The sequence below is a fragment of the Rhopalosiphum padi genome, chromosome 4, assembly GCF_020882245.1.
Source record: "Rhopalosiphum padi isolate XX-2018 chromosome 4, ASM2088224v1, whole genome shotgun sequence".
Taxonomy (NCBI): Eukaryota; Metazoa; Arthropoda; class Insecta; order Hemiptera; family Aphididae; genus Rhopalosiphum; species Rhopalosiphum padi.
In genome coordinates this window covers 43702305-43715502 of record NC_083600.1, presented here as the reverse complement: position 1 = coordinate 43715502, position 13198 = coordinate 43702305, and the positions used below count along the sequence as shown (strand labels likewise).

Sequence of the window (13198 nt, the reverse complement as noted above, 5' to 3'; positions counted from 1 at the left end):
ACAAAAAAGGTCCGGCAGTCTATAAGAAAATCGCTTGACGAGAAATCGTTATTATACGTTTGTAATGTTTGAATATCTAATTTTGTCAAAATTTAAACTTCAGACAATCATAAAAAAATATATGCAGTTGTATGCTTATATACAATTAAACTCATTTGTACTTTTAAATTTCAGTATTTAACTCACTAGTACATTCTCCCAAGGGGGGTCACCTGCGACCTTTATTATTTGTCCTATCTGTTAACGGTATCAAGCAAATAATCCCCAATTGCAATTTCATAGCTTTCGCGGATGACCTGAAAATCGTTTTTCCGTCGAATTAGCAATGATTCCGACTGTCTTCTGTCGCAAGGCATACTTAACACCTTAGTTAATTTGTTTGAGTCTGTTGGTCTTATTTTGAACATGAATAAGTGCCATTCCTCGTCCTTCCCCAGTTCCGTACCTTAATTAATAATTAGTAACACCTACTCGCGATTAACAACATTAATCCTACATCAATTAGTCGTAAAAATGACCCGAGAGTTATTTTATCCGTTGACCCTTAGCTTCCACTATCACATCCAATTAATAAGTTGTAAGGCACATAAAACACTAAGGTTTGTAAAGCAAACATCGTCTTATTTTAAGCTTACCTCTTCGCCAAAGGCTCTCTATTTTTCCTTAGTGCGATTGCTGCTTAAGTCTGGCTCAGTTTTGTGAAATCCCTATGCTGCCCACGAATCTACAACCATCAAGTGAGTCCAAAGGCGATTTATATCCTATGCCGGCAATGTATTGAATATCCCCCAGCCGTTTCATGACTACCTACTCACCAGTTCATCTTAAACTCGGTATTTTAACAATATAAACAATAGAGATGTTGATATTAACTTAAATTAACTATTTTTTTTTCATCCAATTGTTTTAAAAATACTTGAAATTTTTAGTTTCTATAAAATACTAAATTAAATTTTTTACTTTAATAATACTCGCAAAATTGAAATCCAAGAATTTCTTTTACGCAAAAAAAAATGTATTTATTGCTATGTTTAATCTAAAATATCAAACACATACATTGTTTACTAATTAAAAGTGTATTACAAGATATTTTTTCTAAATAAAAATATTGATCAACGCATTATTGTTACTTGTTGCTTTCAGTTGTATAATAATAATATCCTAATATAATACACGCGGTTTTCCTCAGAAGTAAGCAAAGCGAAACATAATATGGCCTCCCGGTCTTTGTTCTCCTTTTTTTTTTTTTTTTTATTAGTATTATTAAATGAACGCAATATTATACGAGTACATTATATTAATATGTATTATAATTACAAATTTTATTTCATTTTCATAAACATATATAGTAACATAAAAAAAATAATTTATGGAAATATACTTTTTTCGCCGTGCCAATACATCAAAAACAAATTTTTATTTTGATGTTCAACATTAATCCAATTATTATTTCATTCATAGCAGTTTTTTTTCATTCACTAATAATATGAACCTTCTTATTAGTTATTTTTAAATTCATATTCATAGGTATTAGGTACCTACAAGTATAAAAAAAATACATTTTAGGTATGATTAATTGAAAACGTTGAATCATTGCTTAAAAAAGTACTTTTACTCGTATTTCAACATGAAATTTATTCTTAAGGGCTTTGTATGTCAAGTTTTGAGTTTAGTACATTAATTTATAGGTTGATTTAAGAACTAATTCAAAGTTATAAAAATAACACATTTTATTTATGAATACACAATATCAACTTTTATTCCAGTTAATTTCCATGATCTGTACCTAACCCACTCAATACCTATTTTTTTTTTTAAGTGATGTATAATTTAAATATATTTTAACCAATGTTTTATTTTGGGTAATGGTTAAATCAGATACGTAAGTATATCGGTTAAATGTTAAATAATGGGTTCAAATTGTTAAATTCCAAGATTTTTACGGATTTCTACAAGTGTTAAGTAGGTTAACAAAATAATAACTTATTTCATTTAGTAATCATGTACAATAAATACGACTGTGTTCATGATTTATATTACAATATTATAGTTCAATTAGACAACGCTTGTTCCGCAATAGCGTAATGAAAGTTCCATAGCAGCGAAATGTAATTTCCGTTTAAGTATCAATAACACGATAAGATGTATATAATATTGTAGTTTAATTATAATTTGCAGCGCATGATTATTAATTCATATTAACTTATATTTATATATTATACAATTTTAAACATATGATAATATTCATAGATACCCCGTTATACCACAGCGTAGAAGTGAAATGTGGCAAATTATATTTTTAAGATGAAAAAAAATTTAGTTTGGTATTTAGCCGAAGTGTCTTCATTGGAAAATCCTTTTACTCGTGTAAATTATATTAAAATCACTAAATTATCTCACAACACTTACACTAATCGCAATGTAAAAATATTTGTATAGATTGAGTAATAATAAATGAATGTAAAAAAAACAGAATTTATTTGTGCTGCTGCAGTGAAGCATTAATTATTTTAATGATTCGAGTCCATCAAATAAAATGCTGTACGATTTTGTCTGGAAATTTAGTTTACCGTTCTACCTCGGGTTTTACTATAACATATTATCATCGAAATGTTTTCTAATTCGTATACGTTTCGATATCTAATGCACACTCAACTGTCGGTGCCGATAAAATGTATTTATATATAGGATTAGTAGGGTTAATATACTCGTCAACGGTTACACGGGGAACTAGGGAAGACATTTACACAAAACAAATATATTGCAAATTATTGATTATATTAATTATAATACGCGGAGCAGCATTCAATTTGTAATATAATTTAACAAATATTCGTACAAAGCGACACGTGTACGGCAAGAACGTTTTATGAACCCACGGGCTATACATACAATATCCGATAGCTATATAGACTCATAGCTGATACTTTCTCCCAGTATTATGCATACAATCAGATTCCGGCGGTTATACGCAATTCGTGGAATTCGAATAACTTTTTTTTTTTATTAGGCAATAAATGGAAAATTTTAAAAAAATAAAAACATTTCTCTGATAATTGTACACTATCGAGTAAAACAACAATACGTAAATACGTTAATTACTAAGTAGGCAAATTTAAATCTATAATAATATGTTTCCTGACAATGAACTCTATCGATACAGATGATATTTGTAAATATACATATAGATACGAATTGAGTGCCTACGTCTTATCTAGATAAATAAATAAATTAGTATCCAATCGGTGTCTAAGATTTAAATAAAATTATGGAAATCTACATAAATCTCGTTGTGGAGGTAATTCACGTGTAGTTTCAAGTATCATTTACTAATTTACTAAAATGTATTTTAGACGTTTATTTATTATTTAATATATTTTTACAGAAAACAAGCATTACTGGTTATATGTCTCCCCTAATCACATACCTAATTATCCAGCCAAAAATCCAATAGCATGTCAAGCATTAATAAAAATTAACTATTATAAGATGAAAAACTAGATAAAAAAGTTTTATCAACATATTTATCTAGATAGAAATTGAATATTCTATCTTCATATTAATCTAGATATTTTTTTTTGTAGCTAATAACCTAATATTAATCTAGATATTTTTTTTTAGTAGCTAATAACCTAATATTTATTTAGATATTATTTTTGCTATCTGAACTCAGCACTGTTTGTGAAACATAAATAAATTCGTGAAATCGGTTGGTGTTTTTATTTCTAAGAATGTTTTCCATGCTGGTTGAACGATGTAAGTTATCATGTCAGGAATTATTATTATATTTTGGGTTGAATTGTTGAATAGCGTACAATACGCATATACATTTTTGAGAAGTGATCCTCTACGCAGTGATTGTACAAAGATTTGTCTTCTTGTCTCATTATATTATTATATTACGTTCAACTGTGAGAGTGAAATAAAAAAAAAGGCCAATATCCTTCTTCTTGTTATTGCTATTTTTTTTCTTGAAAATATATTCATAAGAAGGGTTCTATTATCAAACAATCTTTATTTGTACCTTATGTTTTATTATTTATTATTATTAATCTGTACATTATTTTGCTCAACCTAACTCTTGTGTAGAATACAAACCAGATACCCACATTTAAAAAAATTACTTTACTTATACATTGGTATTACAATGTATAGGTATTTTTAACTTAAATTACAAGTATAAAAATATACTCAATTACTTTAACATAATATAAGAACAAATATATTATAATATATTTTAAAGAGATGTATCCCTATTGTGGAATAAATAAATGCAATATGGAAACAAGAATAATTAAAAACAAAATACGTACAACTTATAATACGTTGACCATAGTAATTTCTTAGTTCATGGTCTAATAAACCATTAATATATTTTAGTTATTAAAACTAACATGACAAAAACTGGAAATTTAATTCATCATAATTATTACAGTTTGTGGTATTTTTTATTTATAATATGAAATAAGTACTTATTTTTAAAACTGTATGAACGCATAAATCGTTTTAATAATATTAATAATAATAGGATAATGTTTTCCGTGGTTATATTATCTCTTTCAGTTAGAAAAAACTATGGTAGTTATTTTTGATTTTTATTTGAGCTGCAAACAACGAGGCCGAGTATTAACAAGTTAAACGTAAAATAAGGTAAGATAGTAAATTAATTATAATCAAGTTACTTACCTAACAAGTTACTTATTTTTATAAATAACTTTTTAAAGTTACCTACTTTACTATGTATATAAAGTGATAATTTCAATTTAATTTAACAGTATTCGCATTAAGTTTAATATTTATAAAGTATATTTCTTAGACATACCTTAAGATGGGTTTCTTTAAGCTTTTTTAGTTCAAAACTTAATTTTATTTATTTATAAATAGCATCTGAATTTGGAGCTCTACTATACTATTTTTATTGATGATTAAAAAAATAAATCTTTAAATTTAAGTTAGGTATGCTTTAATTATTTTAATTAACTTTTTATTATAATTAAGATAAATAATTAGATAACTTTTAACTATACTTAAATTATTTTGCTTTATTTTACTTTTGACTTGACAAGTTAAAACAATTAGTGAATACGCTTAGCCTTTGAAAACAAAACATTTCTTATTGAACATTTTTTTTATCATATTAATAGAGTTATTTTGAATTGTCTTTAGAAATAAATAAGAACATTATTGTACATTTGTAATTAAATACAACTGCATCACTTATCTGTATTTTTTTTTTTTAAGTACCTATATTTCTATATTATTTAACATAATTAAAAGCCAACTACTGAGAAAATTATCGGCTCGTCCAGATGATTCAAGGGAACTACAATATTGTATTATTTTTACTAATAAATAAAAACTTAAAACAAGTTCAGATTCGTGCAAAGGGGGGAGGGAGCAATTAGGGAAAGTGCCACAGGGCGACAAAAGTATCTATATTTTAAAGGGCACCAAAAAGCCCCTAAATCTTCCCCTCTCGATGTCGGCCTATTATTAAAATCGTTAATATAATTGCCCTAGGGCACCACACCACTGATGGTTAGCACTAAACAAGTTGCTAAATATGCCCCAATTTTATCGAACATTTTAGAAAAACTACAATAGATGATCCTCGAGCTATTTCCATATTAATTCATCACACGAGATAAAAGTCTTTTAGTGGTTTTTATTAATCATATATGTACGATAAGAGTTCAAAATAATTGAAACGAACTTTAAAACTAAACTTATCAAACTTGTGGTAACACTAAATTTTGTATAATATATATAGTTGCCAGATAAACACTGGTGGATTATATAAATTCGAACAATTATGAGAAGAACTTCTGTGGAATAATGTATTTCATATAATCACTCTGAAACATATATATTATATTATGTCACTCTACCCGTGCATTTTGTGTAGAGGTAAACAACACGAAAAGTATTAGTATAGTATTAATTAACTAATTTATATCCTATGCCTTTATTTATCTCATATATATTATGTTTATACGTATAATATTACACTATAGTTATCACTTTATCAGTGCCGTGCCTAGTTAGCGGCGTTAACGCCTAACTATCTATCAACATATTTTTGTTCTACCCATACAATTTGAGTTATATTACCTGACGTACATACTTATAACTTATATAGTTCTATAGTGAGCAGTACCTTATATTATATTATTAATTATTTCTGTCCTAACCTCTCACATCATTATGACGTATTTTAATAACATGTTTATACTATTTAATACTTAAAACTATTATATGTATAGATTTGGTGAATTTCTGAATTCAACCTGGTGATTCGCGTAATATGCATATAGTAATTACCAATTATTACTACAGGTTTCGTCAATATAATACACGAAATATAATCAAAAAAGCTCTCACCCTGTCTGCATATCTCCCTTAGGGGTGTTTGTACGCATACTGACAAAAATGTTTCGTGTGCAAAAAAGGTAAATCTAACGAATCCCTCTCCCCTAATGTATGATTGTCTCTTTATAGGTACAACAATATTTAGTAAAGCGGGTGGGGAGCGCTAAAAATGATTTTTGGCACCGAGCGCTAATTATGCTATAAACACGGCACTTGCTAGTTATTGTACTGTTGTCCCTCGAAGGGCGTAAAACATTTATTAAACAAATAATGCATGTTTGATTTAGATTGCAATACAATTAGTTAAAGCTGTTCAAATTAGACATTATGCACCTGCACCAGTATGAAAACAAAATATATGAAATATTACACAATAAATTTAAAGATTAGTATATTCGATATCCTATTTTCACTAGCCATTTACTAAAAAATATGAGAACCGCAACATTTTACAATTTACTGTATTATTTAAATGATCAATTAATTGCTCTCATTCATTCAAAATTTAAAGTTATTTTTATTTTTATTAGATTTAAAATTTATTTCGTTTCAATATTATAAATAAGTAAATACAATTTTAAACGGTCAAACATTTTTTAGCGATTTTTGACTAATTTTTTTAATTTTTCTTTTATATTATAATATACACCAAAATATTCAGCCTATATTTTAAATTAGGGTTACTGGCCTTCCAATTAGTAAAATTACCGTTATAATCGTATTGATAATGCGATAACAAAATACTTAATATTATGCACTTCGAACAAATTTAAACAATTTAAAAAAATTAAATTTTTCCAAAACCTTAAGACCTAATAAATATAGACTTTTTGGTAAGGCTACAGATACTTTACTGAGTATTCACTATTCAGTATCGAAAAACTTACTTCAGAACAGTATACGTCATAATATAATGATGTGCGTGCCCTATGATATTAATGTTACGATTTAAAATAAGATATAATAATAATAAATCACCACATTCAAAAAACCATCCTATTGGTGATCGGTCGAAACTGTTTTTGTTGACATTTCAAAAATTGTCTATGGTTTCTCCTTGGGTTTAATTTATATATATATATATACGTATTGGAATTTACACAATGAAAATAAATAAATTGACCTATTTAATAACTCGTAAGTACTATCTAGATAAAATGTCCGATTTTGAAATAGTTACTATATGAAACCTCTGCCCAAAAAAATAGTATTCACAGAAAAATAAAGCTTTGCAAAACATACGTAGGTTTCGATCCTCGTATTGCTGCACAGTTCACTCAACATTTAAATGATATGTGCATGCTCCATTGTTATAAATTATTTACAATAATAAACTTGTAACGTTACAATTAATAATTTATAGGTACCTAATAATGGTTTTCGATAATAATGTGTATACCATAAACTATTCATAAATATTCTAAGTATATTATATAAATTTAGTCTTGTATAATATTATGTACACTCAAAATAAACAATTCCCGTTATCGACATTTAATCTAATTTAATTTTTTTTTAAAACAAATTATTAAATAGTAAATACTAAGCCAAATAGCAAATAGCAATAGAATCAATGTAATATATAAGAACACGAACACTATTCCAACTACATATTATAAAGAAACAAAATCATTTTATTCTAAATACATATTACTGATTAGTGATTATACTGAATACTGTGACAGTGTGACGTCTGTTGACAGTTATTGACAGAGTTTAAAAATAATTTAAACAAAACGATATTTTGTTTCATCTTTTCGTGTGAACTACATTATTTAGGGAAGAAAGAAAGCTTCGAAAATTGCATGTAATATTTTTATTTATGTTATCTAAAATGTTAATGTTATCCAGCGGTAATTTTCCTATTTTCTCAGTAATTTTTTTTTTAAGCTGATTGAGTCCACGTCGTAGTTAATGCTGACACTCACTAAAATTATTTCTCAGCAAATTTATGAAATATTCCTGTTTATATACTCGTATATTTTTAGTTATTCAATTGTAAATATTATTCAGTCCAACTTTTAATAAAATCGTTGTTTTATATATGTCAATAAATTGTGATTGTGAATGATTGCACCTTTTTACTGATATAATTTCTTATATTTATTTTTAGTGTTGACTTCAACAAACATGAACATTGTGTACTACATAACTACTTGCATTTATTGACACGTTTCTAAATAATATTATCTAATATTTTTTCATGACAAAAATATATAATACATTGTCTACATTATTGCAGTATTTTGATATTGATATTATAATTTAATGAAATAATTTTCAGGAGCATTTTTTAACCGTATTTTTACCGAGAAATATTTCAACCGAACCGTATTTTCGCCGAAAAAATACTGTCATCTGCTGCTCAATGGTTAAGTCGTCAGTGTACGTATAATTCAGGGGTAGTCGGTTCGAATCCAAAATAAATAGCTTTTTTTTTAATTCTTTCGATTCACTAAATTCGAATAATATTTTAATTTACAAAACAAACATACATGATAAATGTATTATTTATTCATAATTCATAACAAGAGACAAGTAATAATATTAAGCAACTCCATTAGGATTTCATCATTAGGTAATAATGAAATACCAATAAAGTATAATACATATTTGTAAATATGAATATTTTATGATCATTTGTTTCCCTGTCACCTGCGTGCAAACATTTATTGCTCTAAAAGGCTTAGGAAAAATACAATTTTTTGTAGGGAGAAGGGTAATAGGTTAGGTTAGAAACATTTCACTCCCCTCCACAAACGACCAAATTACGCCACTGGAAAAAAATATTTCTAAATTTATGTTCATTTAATTGTTATAGGTGCTATAAAAAATGTATAACCAATAACTATCTTTATTACATAATTCAATTATTATATATTTGAAGTATTTATATTATTTTTTTTTCATTAGGTGTAAAAGTCATTGCTAGTACTAATTTAAATTAAGTCTTCTGCATTGAATAATAAATCACAACCTACAAATTCAACAAAAATTTAAAAAAATTTATCTAAAAATATAAACTCTTTTACTGTGTATTTTTATTTGTTTTTATATAATATTTAATAAAGACGCGTAGTACGTGCGAGATATAAGTATGTACGAGTACAAGTAGGTATACGACGTAACAAAAATTGAAACATGACATCGTGACAAAGACAATGGTTTTAGTGACATTTGTTCTCTTGGACTGGACAGTCGGCTGACGTTAACAATGGAAAAAATAACTGCAGGTGAGTGGCAAAAAGAGGTAATTATTATGATGGTTAGTCGCGCCACACGACTGATTAATTTGCGAGTTCATAACCTACGAACGATTTTAAAATGTCAATCACTTACGCTTATTCGTTTTTTGAATTAAAAAAAAATTTTTAAAAACTGGTTTAAGTAAAAATTCCTGTTTTTCCTTAAATGTTTTTCAGAATATTTTTTTTAAAAATACAAGGAATTTTCCACTTTTGATTTCTCGAAGTACCAACAAGATAGCCACCTTCAAAGTTGAAGATCTAAGCATTTTACTACTCTGTTCAGAATTTAAAATCAAGAAAACTAATTTTGGTAAGTATTTCAATTTTAGAATAACTTCACAAAAATGTTTACTACATTGCCACGAAATATGATACTAATATTTTTAAACTTTGATTAACTCATTCATATTGCAATTATGTAATTTATTTGATAAGACTAAGACAATGTTAGTTTGTTAGTAAGTTGTCAGGATAATTATTACATTTGTTTTTTCAGACTACAAATATATTTTAAAACAAATACAACATTTTTGTATAAGAACTTTAGTTGTGTTATAGCATATATAAATATAATGTACATTTATATAATTCGAAGTATTATAAGTACAACAAGTCCATCCGAGTTAGGTTATTCTGTGCATTCTATATGATTCTATATATTTTTTATTTAAATCAAATTGAAAGTTAAAGAAAATTGAGAATCACTTTACAAATTCATATAATCACATGTACACTCCACTATAAATATAATGTTCAAAAAACGCAACTGCAAAAAAACACACGACTGAGAACCGCTTTTATCCAGTATAAAGCAGCTGTTTCGCGAAACACCACTTTGCGCTACCATTGAATTATATTCCACAAACGTTTAATATGAATGAAAACCGTGTTATATAGAAGAACACACTCTTTATTATTATTATTATTATTTTAATAAGTATCACGTTCTAAAATCAATTTATACACAACGTAGTGTGCCGTGATTATTCCAGACGTACGTGTTATTATTGTATAGCCAATAAGGCACAAATGCGATAGATATAATAATAAAATGATTACTATAATACAATATAACAACATCATCATCATCGTTGCGTTAAGTCCATTTCATAAAAACGACTTTAATAATACGCGTTATATTGCTACTTTTTACTAATTTTTTTTTTTTATTATTATTATTATTATTATGATTATTGTATTAAAACAATATTGTACATAATATTATATTACGTTATTGTGTTGTGTTATTACATTGTTATAATAAATTATTGTTATTACCAAAAACGGTCTCTCGTCCGTTTGACCGGCGAATCACGATCGTAGTTAGATTATATTATGTTACGACTATGACTGTGCTGTGTATCGTATACACATTGTTATAATATCATATTAAATAATAATCTATAATCCTTCCAATGTAGATTACGACCGTTATAAGCAATACGGAATTCCAGATTAGTTTTTACTCGATGTTTTTATGGCGACACCGACCCAGATGTACGATCGTACATCTGGGTCTGCGGCATTCATTTTCGGCCGCAGGCGTGGCACCGTGATAGCTAATATCATTATGTGAACGAGTAGCTATAGTGTACAGGACCCGTGTAATTCCTGTTGTTAGACATTTTTATTTAATTTTTTTTTATCGTATTACTACTACTGTTATTACTAACCTATCGTAAATCATATTTTTAATACAATATATTCATGGACACAATTGGACATTCGATATTATATAGTTAGATAATTCCAAATTTAATCCCGACATTCGTAATGGCCACGGACTTTTAGTTAATATATTATTGTTTGCCTACAAAAAGGCATTCGAATGGCATGATTTACGGTGTATTCGAAAATCATTAAGATTTTTTCGTAGATTGGTACGATTGTATATTTTCTTCGTTTTTTTTTTTATTTTTATCATTATTTCCTGAAGCATATAACTAGAAATTTCCAATATTAATCTCAGCAGAATAGGGGTGACTGAAGATGTGAACGTCTTGTAAATCATTTTTTGAGGTGTTTTTTTTTTTAAATATATTGATAAGTGTTAAAAAAAATGCAGGTATTAATGTCTGTTATACTGATATAAATCAAAATGTATTTCTCTTAGTTTAGAATCATAATTTTTACCCTGCATCCATCATTAACAGATTTTTTTCAATCAGTCTGCAACCATTTGTCCATTCTACATTTATAATTTTTATTATACCTAATATAGAATACAATTTGAATATAGTTTATACTATTATCTTATTCACATTAAAATAAAACAAGGCGAAACTATATGAAACATCGTATAAAATTGTGCAAATTAACAGTTTATGTATCTTATTGCGTTCGATTAATATATCGTTTACTTATAATTATAGGTATATTTAAATTATTATTATTTTTTTTTTAATTCGAACAATTTTTTTATACAACAATTTTGAATTTAACACTAATCCACTTAAATCTCTATACAAGACATAGTTGTAAAATATGTATTTAGATTATAAAGTGTTGTCAAATTATAATATTCGAGAAACAATTCTTATTTCTAAGTTGTGATATAGGTACCTATGTAATATCAGCATGATATATAATTTAATAAGTAATAACTAATAATGAACTAGTATAATAATATACTTTGCAATGACAATCGCAGTGAAAAAGATAGATGTTCCTACTGCAAATTTTTTCATATCAATTGTCACAAAAAAAGGTTGAAAAAAATAGTTCAAAATTCGTCGGAGTAAAGTAATAAGATGGATTATTTCCTTTATTTTATAAATCTGTACATGTGACCAAGGGTTATTGGGTATTGTTACATTATTAATATTTAACTATTAATTTTAGGTTGAGAAAAATAAATCGTTAACTATTTACCATAAAAAGATTTGTTTACTTACATAAAAAAATTAATGAACAGTCAATATTTACTACGTACAGATAATTCAGAATAAAAAAATCATATACCAAAAGGACAACCCAAACGTTATTAAGCTAAAGAACCAATAAATACTTATAATTCACTTACCAACTGTCTTACTCATTCGATATAGGCGTCTCTATTTTATGACCAAACATACACCTATAAAAAAATGAAACTTTTTTCATACAACATAACAATATAATGTACTTTTATATAATATAACAACGCCCGTTAGGCGTGTATTGCGTGTCAAAACACGCCATAATAATATTTGTCCCAAGACGACTAGGTAAACTGTTTTATTGGGTTTATATTATATTATTCCAATTTACTTATTCATTTATATACAAAATCTAAGATTTTGACCGTTATATATGGACATAATATAATTAATACTAAAAAAAAAAAACTTGGGATAGTAGATACTCTGCTGTAAGTACAGTATTGATGTCAAGTGTATCTACCTCGTCATTGGGTAAATCACTGTAATGTTGTTTGTGTTATATTTAAAATAAACAAAATCTTACTTTTCAAGTTAAAATAGTCTCACTGAAAGCTCTCCTCCTAAATACCAATTAGCTTTATGAAATTAACTTATCTAATGCTTTTAATTTTATAGATTGTAAATTAAATAATAATTTATTTTCAATAACAATTTTTAAAA

At 26.7% G+C, this 13198-nt stretch overlaps 1 long non-coding RNA gene across 1 annotated transcript in view; it reads right to left on the bottom strand.

The window, feature by feature from the left end:
- LOC132930685 (uncharacterized) overlaps window positions 1–13198 on the bottom strand; it is a 110912-nt gene that overhangs the window by 93644 nt on the left and 4070 nt on the right. Inside the window, exon 2 of the long non-coding RNA XR_009662267.1 lies at window positions 12640–12693. This is a non-coding gene — a long non-coding RNA (uncharacterized LOC132930685). The remainder of the gene's footprint in view (window positions 1–12639; window positions 12694–13198) is intronic.